Source organism: Miniopterus natalensis, chromosome 2 (genome assembly GCF_054644295.1).
Source record: "Miniopterus natalensis isolate mMinNat1 chromosome 2, mMinNat1.hap1, whole genome shotgun sequence".
NCBI lineage: Eukaryota > Metazoa > Chordata > Mammalia > Chiroptera > Miniopteridae > Miniopterus > Miniopterus natalensis.
The window spans coordinates 97,838,315-97,855,741 of NC_142082.1; the positions used below are offsets into that span (position 1 = coordinate 97,838,315).

General features: G+C 37.5%; 1 protein-coding gene across 1 annotated transcript in view; it reads right to left on the reverse strand.

The window, feature by feature from the left end:
- FRY (FRY microtubule binding protein) overlaps positions 1 to 17,427 on the reverse strand; it is a 505,671-nt gene that overhangs the window by 389,731 nt on the left and 98,513 nt on the right. The window lies entirely within an intron of this gene.

Consider the following 17,427-nt stretch of genomic DNA (forward strand, 5'->3'; position numbering starts at 1 on the left):
ACAAGCATTTTATTCTTCCTGATGGTAAGACATTGTCTTTTTTTTTTCTTAGAATGCTCAAATATCCCATAGGAACACATTTCCTTACTTTGCAGCCATGATCTCCTTGTGAATTTTGGTAGTTTTTAAATAGCATGAATGAAAAATTCTGCTTTTCGTGAGAAAGCTGCAGGTTTAGAATCATACAATTTTACAACTGTAACCATCTTTCTCATGATCATCTCCAAGAAATGGGCTACCAGGGAGATTTTAGTCCTGTTAGGATTTGCCAAATTAGCTTCCAAATCTCAATTTGACTGCTGTATTGAAAAACCTGCAAATATTTTATTTTTATTTTTGAACTCTTTATTCAGTTTTAAACGGTTTGCCACTGGGAAAAAAAATAATTGCATTCAAAGTCAGAATGATGGCTATCACTACATCAAGCTGCTCCTTTGGTACACTTCTCCAGGAGGTCACCAGCCACCTCTCCTTGCCAACACATCTTTGCTTGGTATTAGTAACAACACCTGTAGTGTTAGCTGGGGTATGATTATGACTGAGGAAATATTTTCTTATTTCCTAAAAATACAATGAAGATTTTCACAATTTATCTCATTGGCTCCTGATAGCAATTAACACTAATGACCACTCTTTCCCTCTGAAAATTCTCTGCTCCCTTGGCTTCCATGACACTGTTATCTCTTGTTTTCCCTCTTATGTCTCAGGTCCCTTCTGCTCAGATTCTACAGGGGCCCCTTACAAGCCTACGTTCTTCCCCCTTCCCTCACTCTTCAGCAAGCCCATTTATTGGGCATCTACTGTGTGTGGTACCATGCCAAGTTCAAGGTCTCTGCTCTCAAGAATCTATTCATGTGGAAGGAAGCAGACATATAACAAAGCAGTTACGGCCACATTGAACGACTTCTCTGTGCAAAGGTGACGCAAAAAAGCTCCTCAGCCAACTCTTCCCAGTGGAGATGGGATGGGAAAGGAAGGGTTTCAGAGGGAGAACGTTCAGAAGGCAGATGAGGAGAACTTGTGCAAAGGCACTAAGATGTGACATAACAACAAATGCCCATAAAATGACAAGTACAGTAGTTCAGTATCCACATCAGAATATTACATTACATGAAAGTACAGACACTGGGGAAACAAGAGCCATCCTAGAAAACAGGACTAAAGGACAAACCGTTTACTGGCACTATTCTCTTTTTTAAACACCACCACAAATTAAACATGGAAGACACCTATTTAAAAAAAATATCTGTATTAAAACACTGGCTCCAACCTTTCACACTATTTGGTAATTTCTAACAAAATGTAAAAAGACATTAAAAAAATCTGGCTCCAGAAGGTAACCCTTCTCCTGAATCCTTTTTATTTATTCCAGAATCTGTGATACAGGGACTTGTTGAAACAGACTCTTACACAGGTTTTTAATGTCATGCATACTGTACCTTTTTAAAAAAAGCTTTAGAAACAGTTTTTAACGGCCTAAAATTCAACTTCATTTACATTTGCATTCCTCCTGGTTGAATTTTGCAAGTCTCAGCAGAATGCAGTGTAACTGCCTGGCCTTTTCTCAAATTCAGGTAGGGCTTTAGGGCACATTTTTCTTGGCTTGTCATGGAGCATTTGGTGAGAGGGTACAACATAAGCAAATGTCCCTCTCTATAATGCTGTTGGCACACCTACATGGTCCATGAGAGGACAAATGGGTGGTCCTTGTTCTTATTCTTCCGTTTAAGGGATTGAACTAAAATTTGCATTCATAAAAGAATTAAAGCTTTTGAAAATTTAGCCCAAATCTAAACAGTGTAATCTCAGAAATGTGATTGCCAAAACCAGGTTGTCAAATGACTGGTTTACTGAGATGGCAGAGCATTGGTGGCGCTCATCAGTCATTCTCACCTATGACTGCAAATTTCATCTGTGTGCCAATGACTTCAAGCCCCATTCCAAACTTCTTCACAGGATTCTAGATCTGAATGTTTAATGGCACACCAAACATTCCCTGGTGGGAACTCAGTATGTACAAAACTGACCCTCCCCAAACCAGGAGCTCCTGAAATTTCTGTACTTACTACAATGACTTCACCATTTACCCTGTGACTCAAGCTATAACCCTTGGAGTTACTCTGCCCGAATGATGTCATATTTTCCCCTTATACATCTTTTCAACTGTGTCATCTCATGTACCTCTGTTGGCACTGCCCAGTGGTGGCATCTATTATCTCTTTCCTGAGCTATTGCTTTAGACTCCCAACAGATCTGGCCACTTTTAGTTTTAGTTCCTCAAACATTCCACCTTTGGCATGGCATTTTGACCCTTCATATCTTAGCAAATTACCTCTGGTTAGCCCATTTTCCTCTTTAAAATGCTGTTAAGAATTGGACAGAACACCTCTGATGTGCTAACCAGTCCAGGGAATCATAAGGCTAGTTCTAACCTTAACACACAAGATTACTTCAGCTTTTGTAGCAGCCATATTTCCTTACTGTCTGGTGGTTTGACCAACCAAAGCCCCAAACTTCAATATAGGTATTGCTATGATCTCCCAAATCTTGGACCTGGACAACTGACTTTCACAAATGCACCAGAGGTCTTTTATGTGGCCTCCATGAGATTTCATTTTGTTAGTTTTGGCTCTTAGATCCAGCCTTTGCTTTCTGCCATATGTTTGGGGCTCTGTTTGGTATGAGAGCAGAAAAAATAGTATTCAGAGGCTTCTTTTAATCCTTTTCATTCAAAAATGTTTTCTTAACGTAAAAATCTAAGTTCATAAATTTTGTATTTGGACAAACAAATAAATCATTGTTCACTGGGACTAAGCTATTTAATGTCTGGATGTCTTGACTTTCTGATCTAAAAAAATAAAGGGAATAATTTTTGCTTCTTTCACCAATGAATTGTGTGAATTACCTAAGTAATGGTTGATATACTAAGGTGAAAAATGTTATATACAAACAACATAATAAATAACAAATTCAGAAATTACATGTATTCACATAAATGCCAGGAGGTTTTATTCTGGCAAATGAAATGATTACCTTCATCATTAGAATGAATGCCACTTCTATAAAAATTATCTAGTTAGAGGGTGGTATTCTTGACAACACTCAAAAAGTAAGAACCCAAGGAGACTTTCTCAACCTAATAAAGTATATCTATGAAAAACTTATAGATAACATCATACTTAATGATGAAAGACTGAATGCTTTTCCTCTAAGATCCAGAACAAGGCATAAATGTCTACTGTCACCACTTCTATTTAACCTTATACTGAATGTTCTAGCCAGTGAAATTGGGTAAGAAAAAGAAACAGAAGGCATCCAAATTGTAGAGGAAGATGTAAAACTACATTTGCAGATAACATAATTGTCTATGCAGAAAATCTAACAGAATCTACAAGAAAGTTACAAGAATAAATGAGTTCAGCAAGGTTGCAGGATACAAGATATATGCATAAAAATCAATTGTATTTCTATATTAGCAATGAAAACTGGAAAATAAAGCTTAAAAAACAATATCACAAAATTATTAACTTTTTACAGATAAACCTGAGAAAAGAAATTACATTACTTGCTCAACATTGCTAATCATCAGGGAGATGCAAATTAAAACCATAATGAGGTATCACCTCACACCTGACAGAATGGCTCCCATCAACAAATCAACAAACGACATGTGCTAGTGAGGATGTGGAGAAAGGGGAACCCTAGTACACTGCTGGTGGGAATGCAGACTGGTGCAGCCACTATGGAAAACAGTATGGAGGGCCCTCAAAAAATTAAAAATGGAACTGCCTTTTGACCCAGTGTTCCCACTTCTAGGAATATATTCTAAGAATCCTGAAATACTAATCAGAAAGAATATATGCACCCCTATGTTCATAGCAGCACAGTTTACAATAGCTAAGATCTGGAAACAGCCCAAGTGCCCATCAGTAGATAAGTGGGTAAAAAAGCTGTGGGACATTTACACCATGGAATACTATGCAGCCATAAAGAAGAAGGACCTTGTACCCTTTGGGACAGTATGGATGGACCTGGAGAATATTATGCTAAGTGAAATAAGCTAGGCAGAGAAAGACAAATATCACATGATCTCACTTATATGTAGAATGTAAAGAACTTAATAAACTGATGAACAGAAATGATTCAATGACATGGAAGCATGGATCAGACTCACGAATCTCAGAGGGATGGAGGAGGGCAGGTGGGTAGAGGGGGAGAGAATAACCAAAGAACTTATATGCATATATGCATAACACAAGGACACAGACAATGGTGGGGAGAGGGACTGTGGAGGGGGGTAGGGGGTGGTGGAATGGGTCATTGGGGGGAAAAAGGGACATCTGTAATATTTTGAACAACAAAAAAATTACATTACTAAGAAATTACAAAAAACTTATATAAGTAGAGAGAGAGAGGGAGATCATGTTCATGGGTCAGAAGGCTCAATATTGCTAAGATATCAATTCTTTCCAAATTAACCTATTGATTCAATACAAATCAATCAAAATCCTAGCAGGCTTTTTTGCAGAAATTGACAAGCTGATACTAACATTCACATGGGAATGCAAAGGATCAAGACTAGACACAACAAGCCAGAAGATTAATACGACCATTTCAAAAACTTCACATAAAGGTACAGTAACCATGACAGTGTGGTTCTGGCTCAGAGACAGAGAACAAACAAACAAACAAACAAACAAACAAAAATCAATGGAACAGAACAGGGAATCCAGAAATGGGCCCACATATAAATGGACAACTGACTTTTGACAAAGTTCCAAAAGCAATTCAGTGGTGAAAGGATAGCCTATTTAACGAAGTGATAGAACCATTAGATATGCAAAAACAATCAAACAAACAGACTTTTATCTATATCTCATACCACATGCAAAAACAAACTAAAAATGGACCACAAACCTAAACATAAACTCTAAAATCTTAAAATTTCTAAAACAAAATGTAGGAGAAAACCTCTACTTCATAAAAACACAAATTAATAAACTGGGCTTTATCAAAATTAAAATCTTCTAAAAAATGTTCTTAAAAATCTCCTGCTCTTTGAAGAGAATGAAGAGTCATAAACTGGGAGAAAATATTTGGAAGGCATATATTTGGTAAAGAAAGAAGCCAGACTAAAAAGTTTGCATAATGTATGATTCCATTTATATAAACTTCTAGAAAATGTAAACTAAGCTACAGTGACAGAGAACAGATCACTGGTTCCCTGGTGATAGGGATAGAGGGGTGGGAGGGAGGGATTACCAAGGGACATGGTGAAATGTTGAGGGTGATGGATTCATAGGTATATACATATATCAACACTAATCAAATTGTACTCTTTAAATATGAACATTTTATTATATATTGGTTAAAACCCAAAACTTTTTTTTAAACGCAATGTTATACCTTCCTCAGTACATGTGGCCAGATTCAGAAGTGTTCTGGACTTCAGCTGATAAAATTAATAAACAAAAGTGAAACAATTCATCTCAGTCAAGAGTGAGTGAAAAACGTACATATACCCAGGAGTTCTGTGGGTCTTTTTCACTGAAGACAAGCGTTTTTGTATCCTGATTTATGTCTTTAGTTTTTAATTTCTACACCATAAACTTCAAAGAATGCCTGCAAGGACATCTACATTGACATTCCCAGGTAACACATTCATTGTTAAAGTAACTCACCAGAGAACGTGGCCAACAACTACTACAGAATGAACAAATGAGTCAATGAGTAAAAAGCTGAAATGAATAAAAGGGATTTGTTAAGAAGTTTCCTCGCAAGTTACAAAGAAAATTTGTGAAATCTTTTAGGCCAAAGAACTTCAAGATAAGGATGAACATAGATTATCTCAGCTGGTTTAGGTGCAGCCTTGCTAGACACCAAAGGGCTGGATAAAATTGGCTAGTCTGAAGGTTCCACTCACAGTTTCCGACGCTGCTGATGTTCTGAAGACTATCCTATTTGAATTTTCTAGATAGAAATGGCAGCAGAAAACTGTCTGTGACTTTGAAGCTGGATTGAACCTTAAACTGATTGTTGAGGTAATACCACACATTGACTGAAAAGTATTTGAAATGTCCTGGTCATTTTATATATTGAGCTAGTTCTATTCTGTGCAAATGCAGGTGTAGTCTTTGGATAAACTTTATAACTCATGGCCATTTAAATGCCAACTTAGCTTTGTAGGGTTATCTTTTTTTTTTTTTTATTCCTACTGCTTGTTATGTGCACAACAGTAAAAGTCTCTCAGAAACTGTTATCAAGCAAACAAAAAGTCTGTAAGAGTACAGATTTAAATATCACAATTAAGAAGCCTGGTCTAATGGGTGGAGAATTCTCAAATTCATTGAGAAGAGCAAAAAAATAAACATGTACCACATTTCAAATACCAACTTGTTTCATATTTTCTTACTATATGAGACATTCTCTTATCACTACCCAATAAAACTGGAATCAATATAAAAATAGCAAAAAGACACTGTCTCTTAATCCACTGCTGATAATAGTAATTTATTGTGCACTCCTCCTGTCATATCCTGTACTAAGCATTTTCATGCAGTATTTTGTTTACTAACGTCACCAGTATGATACTACCGTTATCTCCACTTTACACCAAACTTCTCCTTTGCCACGCCCTCATTTCTGGGCCATTTTCTGTGATCAGGAAAGAGCACCTGAATCAAATGAGGGATATCAGAAGGTGTCCTTTCAATACCTCCATTCTTAGGTGTTGGCAGGAGCCACCATTTTCTTTCCTCTGTCTAGAAATTAAATTCCAGCTCCGGATTCTAGACGCCTATGTTTTACCTAAGGTTTTAGAATGTGCCATGTCTGTTTACTCACTATTGAATTCCCGCCAGCTTTCAGGAAACTTTGTCAAAATTTGGGATCATCTTCACCAGTAAGATAGGTCTTAGTTCTCCACTTCAGCTCTCCCAGGTTCCCCCATTATCACAGAAAGATTTATCATCTATCATCTATTTATCTATCATCTATCTATCTATCTATCTATCTATCTATCTATCTATCTATCTATCATCTATCTATCTATCTATCTATCTATCTATCTATCTATCTATCTATCTATCTATCATCATCTATCTATCATCATCTATCTATCTATCATCTATCTATCTATCTATCTATCTATCTATCATCTATCTATCTATCTATCATCTATCTATCTATCATCTATCTATCTATCTATCTATCTATCTATCTATCTATCTATCTATCTATCTATCATCTATCATCATCTATCATCTATCTATCTATCATCTATCTATCTATCTATCTATCTATCTATCTATCTATCTATCTATCTATCTATCATCTATCTATCATCTATCTATCTATCTATCTATCTATCTATCTATCTATCTATCTATCATCTATCTATCTATCATCTATCTATCATCTATCATCTATCTATTCTTCTATTTATTTTTATCACTTTCTAGATAAAAAGGTGATTTATTTTATATCATATTCTAGAAGCTAGGGAAAGTCCAAGTATCAGAAACAAAACTTCCTGTAAGTCAAAGCAACATCTTCCTACCCCCCCATAAAATATAACTATACATTTATATTACTAATTTATGATAAATAGCTATGAGATAGGATTTAAAACAACTCTTGCAGATCTATTTTTGGTTTGTTGCACAAAATCCATACTTCTTGCTGGTTATATTAATACTATTAGTAATTATAATTTAAAGAAAGACAAATATTTTTATAGTACTAAATCACAAAATAATTCCATATTTGATTCTTTTTTAAAAAAACTCTTTTGATTACAAAGGAAATAGATGCTTGTTGCAGAATATTTGAAAAGCACAAAAAAGTAAACAAAAGGAAGCTAAAAAAAATTATAAAACCTCACCAATCAAGACAACCACAGCAAACGTTTTGGCACATTTGGTTCCAGATTTCAGGCTTTGTCCTGCTACTTACCACCCAACCAGATTCAACCTCAGACCTAGATCTCAGCCCATGAATCTATCCAGGGAATGGTGCCACATGCTTGAAGGGCCTGCAAAGATTCGATTCTGCTTAACGCTGTTTTACCAGCATTTTCCAAACTTAGTTAAATACAGAAGTTTCTTTCCTCTTTTCTTCTATGTAACAATTATCAGTATACCCTGGCCCTTATGTTCTACAAAACAAAGTTTTGGAACTGCTGTCTTTATCCAAAGCCATTTGTTATGGTCTCTTTGGGCACTGTAGCAGGCCATGGTGGGGAAAACCAGAACAAGTTTGTGATGTGCCTTAAAGTCCTGCTCATTGTGTTCCAGGCCCTGCCTCCCCTACAAGTAGGATTGGCCTTGGTGCTATGTGATCAGTACAAAATCTACTTTCAAATGTGCTAAAGAAGGTGGGCCAGCCCAGCCGGGCGTGGCTCAGTGGTTGAGCGCTGACCTAGGATCCAGCAGATCATGGTTCGATTCCTGGTCAGGGCACATGTCCGGGGTTGCAGGCTTGATTTCCAGTTGGGGGCATGCAGGAGGCAGCTGATTTCTCTCTCTCTCTCTCTCTCTCTCTCTCTCCTCTCTCTTCAATCAATAAAGATATATTTAAAAAAAGAAGAAGGTGGACCAGAGAAAAGTAACTTCAAATAATTCATGTCTGGCTCAGGAGTCAGATACAAGCCAAATGAGTTATCTATAATTATAACTTATACAGACAACTACAGAAATAACATTTTCACTTCAGCACACCACAACAGTTGGAAGGGGGCAACTTAAAATATAATTTCTATTTTTCTACAGGTTGTCCTCAAAGTAGATGGAAAATAACTGGGAGTCAACAATGTTCTCACTCTGTCAGTAATCCCTCTGTTCTACACAAACCTGTATTTTTCTTGTTGTTGAACGAGTTTCTCCACAAAGGGTCAGCTCTCACACCACCTCCATGAAACACTATCCTATCACGGAGGTCAGTGTTTTTCCATCTACGCTTTTTTGTGGTTTCATTTTGATCTTCATAGAGGTGTACAAGTTTGATGAGTAATTTAATAAAACACATTTTGTGGTTTTCACTTTTCCACAGTAATTCTCTGAAATTCTCAAAAGATGAACCACCACATCAGCTCAAACTTTTGTATGTTTTTATTTTTTGTCAGGCCTTTATTTTTACTTTCTATTGATCTGAAAGGCTGGTATTTCACTTCAGTTTTTCTAAATCCCCTTCCCACACTGAGAGAGAATCCTTATGAAGTTTACAGTAATGAAACAGTTGAGAATTTTAGAAAATTTTAGAGTTTTGGAAAACTTATCATGGGATTCTCAATGTAATTCAGACTTGAAAATATATCATATTTACCAACTCTTACTAATGTTTATTCTTCTGCTATTCCAGGAGAGAAACCACAAGAAATAAAATTCTTTACATTGCTTAATACAAGAGTTCTCTGTTTTGTTCGAGCTGTCGTTCTGGAAGGTAATATATATCATACCGTATGCGAGGCTGCTTTTCCTTAGAAAACATCTACCATTTACTTCTGCTTTGAGATGACTTTAGTGAATGCCCCGATCTAAAAATAAGCAGTATTCTGTACAGTTGCATACTTACTAGGGGGAAACGAAAGGCTGGGTAAACACGTATCATCAGGGTGAGTAGGGTGAGGATGTACTAAGGGTGACTTTGTTCGATACTGAGGATATAAGGGGCTCTCTGGTGGCTACTTGTGAACATTCTTTCCTCCGAACCAAACAAGTTAGTCATTTGAAACTTCTCATATCCGATAGCTGTCAGACACTCTTCCTTGACACAGATTCAGAGCTGTAATTTTCTACATGACCTGCTCTTTTTTTGGAGAAGGTATGTGGTTTTTGGTTTATGTTGTTTTGTCTACATTCCTTACAAACGTCTCTTCTGATGCAATGCTTCACAAAATATTTATTATTTTTTTAATCCTTAGTGGGGAAGGGGAACAGTATGTATACATATAATTACTTATGTGTGTGTGTGTTCATTTAGAACTTTATCTCATATGTCTAAGCAACCCGTGGTTTTTAGACAAGTACTGTTAATTGAGGGATATTTAATCAATCCATGTTCTCATTCTCAAATACTGGCTGTGCATTCTTTAGATACATCTAATTCTCAAATCCATGCTGCCATCTCAGATTTGGGACCGTATGTCCATCCATCTGATGGGTATTTCCATATGGATATGATCACCCAAAACTCAACACATCCACAACTGAAATCATCATGATCTCAAAATCGCTACTCCTCCTGCATTTTCTTGGCCACTTAAGTGTCTAACTTGGGAATTATTCTAAATTCCCTCCTCTGAACACCACTACACACACTGCTTACCAGATGCTACCAGTTTTACCTTCCCGAACTCATTGCTTCCTCTATTCCTGTCATGCTTGTTCTAATGCAGGTCTCTATTAGCTCTTGCCTGGATTCTGCAATAGCTTCCTCTCTGCCTCTAGAGCTCTACCCCCAAACACATCCTAACTGTTGGTGCCAAATGATTCCATCTAAAACACAAATGCTAAGGTCATTCTTCTGCTTCAATTGTTTTAACGGCTCCCTACAGCCTACAGGTGGAAAGGCAGTGACAGCTTGAGCTCTACTCCTCTGTGACCTGCTGCTGGTTCACTTCTTTACACTCATCTCTCTCAAAGACCTTCTTTGCGCTTGCTGCCTGTTCAGTAGCACTCAAGTGCATGTGGCAGTGCCCTGCACACGCCCCACTCCAGCCATTTCTCAGTCAGCACCTGAGTTTATTTTGCCATTTCCTCCTGGAATCCTTTCTTACTCTCTCCTCACCCCTTAGTTCACTGCTCTGCTCCCTGCACCGCAGCCCCCACCTCCTGCCCCTATTTCCCCAGGCTCCGTTAAGAAATAATTTCTGGCTTTTTCCAGCTGAGTTAGGGGGCCCTTTGTGCTCCTATCTCTCTCTGCACAACTACCTACCACTACATTTCCTGCACTGTCTGATACTTATCTGCTTATGCCTCAGTCTCCCTTGCTGGAATGGAACTCATTTCTTACTTATCTTTGTAGCCCCAGTGCCTGGCTCAGTGCCTGACATACAGTGAGATCTCGGTAAATGTTTGCTGGGCTGTGGAACTGGAGGCTCATCCTCCTGACTTACTGGGGCCACCTCTGCCTTGCCCTGGGTGCATGTGTCCTACAGAGGCAGGCTCCTGGGGCTAAGGGCAGGAGCAAAGGTAGATACCAGCAGGATTGTGTCTTCTGAGTCCAGGAAACTTCTAAAAGCAATTTTGGGCTGTGGGAGTTATATTTTCATACACTTAAACAAAAATACCTAACTAGTTGACATCAGCAGAAAAAAGGGGGTTAGGAAAAGAAAAACAGTAAAAAAGTTCAAGACAAACTGAAATATTTAGGTAAAAGGCCAAAGTGGAGAGATAAGGCCTGAACACCTGACTCTAATATTAAAAGGTTGATTTTCTTGATTCACAAACAGCTCAAACAACTGCTTTGGGTAAGTTTCAAAATGAGTGAGTGCAAAAAATAATCACAAGAAAGTCACTTTTTTTCTTGTTATACCAAAAAAGAGGGAGAAGGGAAGAGAATTCTAGTGCTATTGCATGAAACTGACATTTCTCAATTCAGAATGATACAATACAGATTTGGGCAATGGAAACAGCCCCAAGGGAAGAGGCAAGAGCAAAGAAGGCAGGGGCAGGACTATGGAACCCAAGGCGCTGTCTGTCACAGTAGATTGTGTCTCCCTGGGAACTTCACTCCCCTTCTGAAAGCACTCGCCTCTGAACACAACAGGGCTTGTGGAGGCACAAACAGGACATCCACTGAAGGCAGACAGTTACTACACTTCCATTCAATGCAACACACATTTATTGAGCTCTTTCATGTATCAAAATTATAAGTCCAACTATGGCAGGAGGGCATAAAAGAACTGGGGAGAGTTCCTGAGTTTGAAGAACTCACAATTTAATGAACCACGGATAATAACATTACCTGACCCGATTAATTGGCTTCTGTATAGAAAGCCAGGATACACCATGAATAAGAAAAGGGGGGAAAAGGAGGGGAGATTAAATTTCTATTTAAATAGAAAAGTGAATGTAAGCAAAAAAATTAGTAAACATGATTTGTGCCAACAAATGATTCAGTGTGCTGAATTTCACAAATACAGAGGACCATGCTGTGCTTGCACAAGTTCAAAGGGTTATCTATGTGCCACTCTCCCGACAGGGAAAAATCCAAGATTTTAGAGGCCAAATTAAGAACACTTACTTAAGATTACATACCACTTCTGACTTGAGTAGCTCCTAAAAAAAACTACAAAAATTCTAATAAAGTTGTAAGAGGTACATCAGTTTTCAGAAGGAAGAGTAGGAACGAATACCAGCTTTGATTAATAAAATTGCTGGTGCAGATTGCTTTAGTTTCATTTTTGACTTACTGGTAACCAATCAATTTATAACAAGAGGGATGAACTTCTGAAAACCAGCTGAATTTTTACAAAGGATATAAAACATCTGATGATTTTGACACTTGATAATAAATGCATTTCTCACAGCTGGTGGAGGCAGCCCAGTGAGCGGCACTAGCCCAGGGGCTGGAGGCCCAGGATAAATTAGGGTTCTGAAGACTGAGTAAGATACCCTGTGGAAAGTGGAGCAGCTCACACTGCCTGGGACATACTAAGGAAATGCAATTTCTTATTTCCTCCCCCTTCAAATTCTACATCAAATTGTATGGATTAATTCTGGAACAAAAACTCATTATGTAGGGCGGGCCAGAGGATGGCTAGTTTTTAAAGGTTTTATAGCATTGTGATCTGACCTCGCAAAGAATGCATATGTAATGTTTTGATAAAAATAAAAACCAATAAGGATAATAAGCTTATAATCTCCTGGGAAACAGCTGACAAGGCACTGCATAAAGGCAAACAAAGCATTCTCCTAGGCCTGGAGGAATTAACATGTAGTATGAAATTGCTTTGGTCTGGGAGGCAGATGAAAGAATATTAAACTTGAAATCAGAAGATCTGGGTTTGATTTTAGATTCTGACATTTATTAACTGTGTGATCCAGGGTAAGTTAGTAAATTTCTCTGAGCTTCCATGGCTTCATCTTTAAAGCAAGAATGATAACATCCACTACATAGGAAGTGGCTGTGTAAAAGTAAACAAGATGTTTCTTTGGAAAGCCCCTGGGTACAGGGATTTCACAGAATTGGCCCATAAATAAACCTTTATAAGTTGCATTGAATTTTACAGGTAACTCCAGGTAACAAGAGTCAAACTCCCCTTACCTTCATGCAATGAAAGAAATAGAAATAAAAACATATACTGAGTATTATTCTGCATAAAATGTAAAAAACTCAGACAAAACAGCTGTGAAATACTTGGCTCTCTGACTCCACCTTGTTCAAGCCTGCTTTGTTCCCATGGCCTTCAGGCTCATAGCTTCTGCTTAGTCTTGCATATAGACGTGCTAATCATTAGAGGAATTCTGCTTCTGGCTTGAGGTTTACAAAAACTGATCCTTACCAGAAAGTGCTTCTCTGGTGGAGAAAAGGGAAGTATATATTGTTTATCAAAGATTTGCAGGAACTCCCTGATCACACTCACATCAACTAGGGTAAACAGACTAAGCACAATCTTCCTCAAATGGTTCCTTGATTGTCAATCATCCCTTGCCCCTCCTATTTCCCCCTCCCTTGACATAAAAGAAGGCTGAACTCTGTACTTTTGTAAGATGGATTTGAGGCATCACTAGATCTCCCATGTTCTTGGTGGGTGCCTTCTCAATCAATAAACCTTTCCTTACTCCAAACTCTGGTGACATTTTGAGTTCTGGCCTTTCAAAATGTCAGGCTCACAGACTTTGGACCAGTAACAAAGACACTTAAAAAAAAGGTAAAATTTATACCCATGTTCCTTCACATGAAGATGTTCCACCACAAGATCTCTCAGGCTTCAGACTCTTGTGTGTGTAAAATATATGTGTGTATACATATGTATGTACAGGGAGATGTATACGCCCAAATCCATCTTTTTATATCTTCATTTTCAAGGGTTCATCAACATCCAGTGTTACATGAAAGCATTTACGTTGGTAAGTAAAAACGAAGAATCCTGTCGACACTACTCCTTTGTTTTGTGCCCCATGCCATTCCGCCTTTCACTAATACAAGTTAGGGCAGAAAGGAGAAGGGAAGGAGCAAGTCACACACATGCAGACCCAATGGTTTATTAATTGAGCAGCTCTTTCTTCATTCACTTGTTCTCTACCCATCCCCACTGTTTATTGGCTCTTCTCCCAGAACTCCAATTCAAGGAGATACAATCCTTTGCCAGTGTCGTTTTCAGGTAAAAATGCAACCAAGTCATGATGGACTACTGGCACACAGGTGGAGGGGCATAGTTACACTGGAGTACTGAGTGGGCAGAGCCAGGCTCTCTAACCTAGAGGTCTGGTTTACGGCCGGGCAGCTAAAGGAATGTGAGACTGCTTCCAGACAGGTGTGGTTCCACTGGTTTGAAACTCTAGTTCCAAAGCCTCCCTCTACAGGCCCTGCACCCTACCTGAATCAACAGACGGTTTATTGATTCAGCCTGTGTCAACACAAACTAATCTCTGTCCCAGAGAAAGAAAAAGAGTACTCAGAAAGGGTGTAGCTGGTCACTCAAGTCTTGAGCATTTGAGAAGAGTTTCCCAAGCTGTTAGGGCAGATAGGTCACATTCCCACTAGAAATGATTGTCCCTATTTCAATGGTCTTTTTTGAAAAGCCGGGAAGACCACAACACCAATCAGAAAGAATATAAGCACCCGTATGTTCATAGCAGTGTTATTTACAATAGCTAAGGTCTGGAAACAGCCCAAGTGCCCATCAGTAGATGAGTGGATAAAAAGCTGTAGTACATTTACACCATGGAATTCTATGCAGCTGTAAAAAAAGAAGTACCTCTTACCCTTTGAGACAGCATGGAGGGACCTGGAGACTATAATGCTAAGTGAAATAAACCAATCAGAGAAAGACAAATATTATAAGATCTCATTTATTTGTGTAATCTAATGAACAAGATGAACTGACCAACAAAGTAAGATTGGAGGCATGGAAGCATGGAACAGACTGACATATCTGTGTGTGGGGGTGTGTGTGTATAGGGAGAGGGAGCGAGAAGAGATAAATCGTAGAACTTATATACTTATATAAATAGCCCATGGACATAGACAATAGGGTGGTAAAGGCCTGGTGGGGGGGGGTAAAGGAGGGGAAATGGGGGGCATCTGTAATACTGTCAACAATAAAAATATATTAACAAATAAAAATAAAAAATAAAATAGTTGGATGTTGAAGGAAAAAAAGAAGCTAGGCAGAATGGTACAGCGGAAAAAGAGGGTCAGGGCAACTGATACTTACTTTGGTTCTACAACTAGCTGGCTGTGAGACAAGCCTTTCACCTGTTTACTTTCCCAATATGGAACACAAAAGGTTTGATTTACACGATTTGGCAATTTCCTCAGATTCCAAAAATTTTGGACTCTAACAGACACTATGCAAAAAATTTAAAACTAAAATTTCTATTAAATCAGAACAAATTGAAATAAATGAATTAAATATACAACTTAAGATGACAGAAAAAGTATAAATTTAAAGAATTTGGGAGGGAATAATTTAAGAGACACATAAAACTAGAAAGTAATGAGTTAGAAAATTGTAGAACTAATGACTCCAAGAACTGGCTCTTTAAAATGACAGTAAAAGATTGAAAGTTCTGCCAAAGGTAAAGACTAAATCTGGGAGAAAGTACAAATACACTACTTTAGGGATAAAAAAGGAAATGTATGATGAAGAACAACATATACACTCTATGTGAGTTAAGTTTTAAATTTGTAAGAAATAAACAATCTTATAGGAAGCTGTTACCAAAGTGATCCAAGAAAAATATTGACATCCCACTATGTTGATAATTATGGGAGAAACTGTAGCAGTGATTAAAAAATAAAACCCAATTTTCCCAAAGCCACTAGGACCAAATTATTTTCTAAGCAATTGTTAAGTAACAGATACTTTTATATTACTCAAGTCATTCTGGATAACAGAAAAGATGGATTTTCAATTCATTTCATAAAATTCACACATCCTTGATACAAAAAGCCGAAAAATATAGTGTCCACAACAAACAAGCAAAGCAAAAATCCATTCTGATATCATTTAGAAACACAGATGCAGAAATCCTAATAAAATATTACTAAATCAAGTGAGTATAAAGAAAATTATTACGGCCCTGGCCAGTGTGGCTCAGTTGGTTGGGCATCAACCTGTGCACCAAAAGGTTGCTGGTTCAATTCTTGGTCAGGGCACATGCCTGGGTTTTGGGCTCGATTCCCAGTTGGAAGCATGCAGCAGGAAGCTGATCAATGTTCCACTCTCACATCAATGTGTTTCTCTCTGTCTCCCTTCCTCTCTCTCTAAAAACCATTAAAAATACTTTAAAAAATAGAAAATTATTACAAAATAGACTTTATGCCAGTAATGCAAAGATAGTTCAACCTTAGACAATTCATTAATAATTATTTCAATCTATTATAGTTGATCTCAAGAAAGTGGAAAACACATGATCATTTCAATAGATGCTAAATAAAATTCACTTCCTGCCCAGCCGGGTGTGGCTCAGCAGTTGAGCGTCTGCCTAGGATCCAAGTGATCGGGGTTCCATTCCTGGTCAGGGCACATACCCGGGTTGCGGGTTTGATCCCCAGTCAGGGGCATGCAGGAGGCGGCCAATCAATGACTCTCTCATCATTGATGTTTCTATCTCTCTCTCCCTCTCCCTTCCTCTCTCTGAAATCAATAAAGATATATATTTTTTTTAAAAATTAAAAATAAATAAAATTCACTTCCTGATCAAAAAATTAGTTTGCTAGGATTTGAAGAATAAATCATTAATATGATCAAAATTAAAATATAAAACCAGCTGACACCTTACATTGAACGGTGAAGTACTGTGGATATTCTCAAAAAACGTGAAACTGACAATATTTCACAATGTTATCCAGGAATTCTGACTAAGTAATAAAAGAAGTAAAAGATAAAATTAGTTGCATTATTTACTGGTTATATGAATTTATACCTGTAAAACCCATTACTGAAAAATCTTGAGAATTAATAATTTTAGTAAAAAAGCTCATTAAAATAACAATGTAGGAAAACGTCATTGCTTTCTTATATATTAGCAATAATTGGTTGGGGTATATATTTCCCACAAAGATAATAAAATAATAAAATCAAAATCTTAACCAGATAAGTACAGGATCTATGCCATAACTACTAAGCTTAGCTTATGAAAATTTCTAAAATGAGCATATATATATATATATTGATCTCCTATTAAATACTGTCCTAAGAGTTATATGTATTATTGCATTTACTCTTCATAGGACTATTATAAAATATTTATACCC